Source organism: Orycteropus afer, unplaced genomic scaffold, assembly GCF_000298275.1.
Source record: "Orycteropus afer afer isolate SDZICR_OR568_19922 unplaced genomic scaffold, OryAfe1.0 scaffold00372, whole genome shotgun sequence".
NCBI classification, from domain to species: Eukaryota; Metazoa; Chordata; class Mammalia; order Tubulidentata; family Orycteropodidae; genus Orycteropus; species Orycteropus afer.
In genome coordinates this window covers 1136305-1139441 of record NW_006921959.1, presented here as the reverse complement: position 1 = coordinate 1139441, position 3137 = coordinate 1136305, and positions in this window count along the sequence as shown.

Below are 3137 nucleotides of genomic sequence, written 5' to 3'. Positions count from 1 at the left end.
GGTTGCAACAGTATATTGACAGAGAACCTCCAGAGGTGCAAGATGGATTCAGAAGAGGACGTGGAACAAGGGATATCATAGCTGCTGTCAAATGGATCTTGGCTCAAGGCAAAGAATACCAGAAAGATATTTACTTGTGCTTTATTGACTACGCAAAGGCATTTGATTGTGTGGATCATGACAAATTATGGATAACATTGAGAAGAATGGGCATTCCGGAACACTTGATTGTACTCATGAGGAACCTGTACCTTGACCAGGAGGCTGTCGATCAAATGGAACAAGGGGAAATTGCATGGTTTAAAATCAGGAAGGGAGTGTGTCAGGGCTGTATCCTTTCCCCATACTTATTCAATCTATATGCTGAGCAAATGATCTGAGAAGCTGGACTACATGAAAAAAATCATGGCATCAGGATTGGAGGAAGAGTCATTAACAACATGAGATACGTTGATGATACAACTTTGCTTGCTGAAAGTGGGAATGACTTGAGGCACTTACTGATGAAGATCAAGGAGCACAGTCTCCAGTATGGATGACATCTCAATATAAAGAAGACAAAAATCCTCACAACTGGACCAATAAGCAGCGTTATGATAAATGGAGAAAAGATTGAGGTTGTCAAAGAATTCACATTGCTTAGTTCTACAATCAAGGCCAATGGAAGCAGCAGTCAGGACATTAGATGACAGGTTGGCTGTGAAGGAACTCTTTTAAGTGCTGAGGAATAAAGATGTCTCCTTGAGGACTAAGATGCACCTGACACAAGCCATGATATTTCCAATTGCCTCATATGCATGTGAGAGCTAGACAGTGAATAAGGAAGACCGAAGAAGAGTTGATGTTTTTGAGTTGTGGTGCTGGCAAAGAATGCTGAAGATACCATGGTCTGCCAAAAGAACTAACAGTTCTGTCCTGGAGGAAGTGCAGCCAAGATGCTCCTTGGAAGTGCAGATGGCCAGACTTCGTCTCACCTACTGTGTCATGTTGTCAGAGGGGACCATTCCCTGGAGAAGGATGTCATGCTTGGTAAGGCTGGCCATCGACGAAGGAGGGCAAGGCCTTCAACGTGATGGATTGACACGGTGGCTGTGACAATGGGCTCAAGTATAGTAAAGATTATGGAGTTGGTGCGGGATCGGGTGGTGTTTCGTTCTGCTGTGCATGGGGTCGCTATGAGTCAGAAATGACTCGATGGCACCTAACAACAACAGCAACAATGGTCACTACATCCACTTTTGGTGCCACTTTTTTCATTACCAAATATGACCTTAACACTTTGGATCCATAGTGACTATGCGTTTTGCAGAACGTCCCTCAATTAAATTTTGCCTGATGTTTTATCAGCATTAGACTGGCATCATAAATTTTTGAAAGAAAAAAAAAAATCTACAGCAGAAATGGAATGCTCTTTAGTCACATTATATCAAGGAGTATATGACATTAATATGGCGTATTACTCATTATGTTAACCTCAATAACTTGAATAAAGTGTTATCTGCCAGTTTCTTTAGTATAAAACTTGTCATTTATTTTTTCTCAATTTGTTTAAGTTTTAAAGATTATCTCATGGCAATAGTTTTGATGATTCATCTAGCACCCATGGCTCTAGAAAGTTGGGTGTCCATGTAATTTGAAATTATTTTCCCTCTTTTGTTGATTATGTGTCTATAGAATCTTTTATCAAAATATCCATTATGGTAGTCAGGGACCATCCAGTTCTTCTGGTCTCATGGCAGAGAAGGCAGTTGTTCTTTCAGGCAATTAACCACATTTTCCCTTTCTTCCTCTTATTCCTGACCCTCTTTTGTTCTCTGTTGGTCCAGGTAAATAGAGACTAATTGTTATGATTGGGATGGCTGTTTGCAAGTATTTAAGACCCCAGGCACTGAAAAATGAACTAGCAGATAGAACAGAGGAACTAAACAAGTTTTTAGGCCAACTAACTGGAATGTTCCATGAAATCATTACCCCAAGCCTTGAAACAATGGAATCAAATTCTATGAAATGTTTGCTTGTACATAAGCTGCCTTAGCAACTACACTTTCTTTGTTGTTGTCATTATAAATATATCCATCCTTCATGTTTTGACTATTCAACTTTTTACAGGTGTCCAACTAATTGACAGCACTTAACAATAATTGGCTGTGCCACCTTAACCTTAATAAGTGTGATATTTTCATCACCATAAACCAAAACTCAGTGCTCTGTTAGCAATAACTCTTGCTTTCTCCTCCTTCCCATCCCTCATATCCAATAACAAGGTTTGATCTCTATACATTTGCCTTTTCCTCTTTTTTTATATCGGTGGCGTCATACAATATTTATCGTTTTATATTTATTTCACTCAGTGTAATGTCTTCTAGCCCCATCCACACAGTAGCATGCATCAATCCTTCATTTCTTCTACTGGTTGAGTAGTAATCCATTGTATGTGTGTACTACACTTTTTTATCCACTCATTTGTTGATGGGCATATGGTTTGTTTCTACCTTTTGGCTATTGTGAATAACACTGCAAGAGATTGAGTCTCTACATTCAAGAATTTTGACTATATACCTAGGAGTGGAATTTCTCTTATGGTAATATGGCAATATGGTCATATTATAGTCTAATTTTTAGTTTTATGAGTGTTTTGGCTAGCTAGTACTGCTCAAACAGAAATATACCACAAATGGAATGGCTTTAACAAACAAGAATTTATTCTCCTACAGTTTTGGAGGCTAAAAGTCCCAGTTCAAAGTGCCAGGCTCTAGGGACTGAGTGAAAACCCCTTGATTTTGGGCTTCAGCTCTGCCTCTTGCTTCTAGCCCACTGAAGATGGGGGCAGGCTTTTTTTCACTCAGGCAGCTTCTGAGTGCTGAGGCTGACAAGTTCAAGGTCTACAAATAAAACGGTACAGTCCCAATAGTACCAAACCACACAGCAAGCCACTGATTCAAGTCCTGAAAAAGTCCCAAGATCAGCAGGGCAATATGGCAGGCTACTGAACAAAACGTGGCTGCATGCAGGTTTCCAGTGTGCCATACACTGGAAACCTTCCTCAAAGTTGCTTCTTGTACACTGGAAGCAACCTACATCCCTAAAGCAGCTACTCAGCTACTCCAGCAGATTCCACCATGGAGATAATTGCCAAT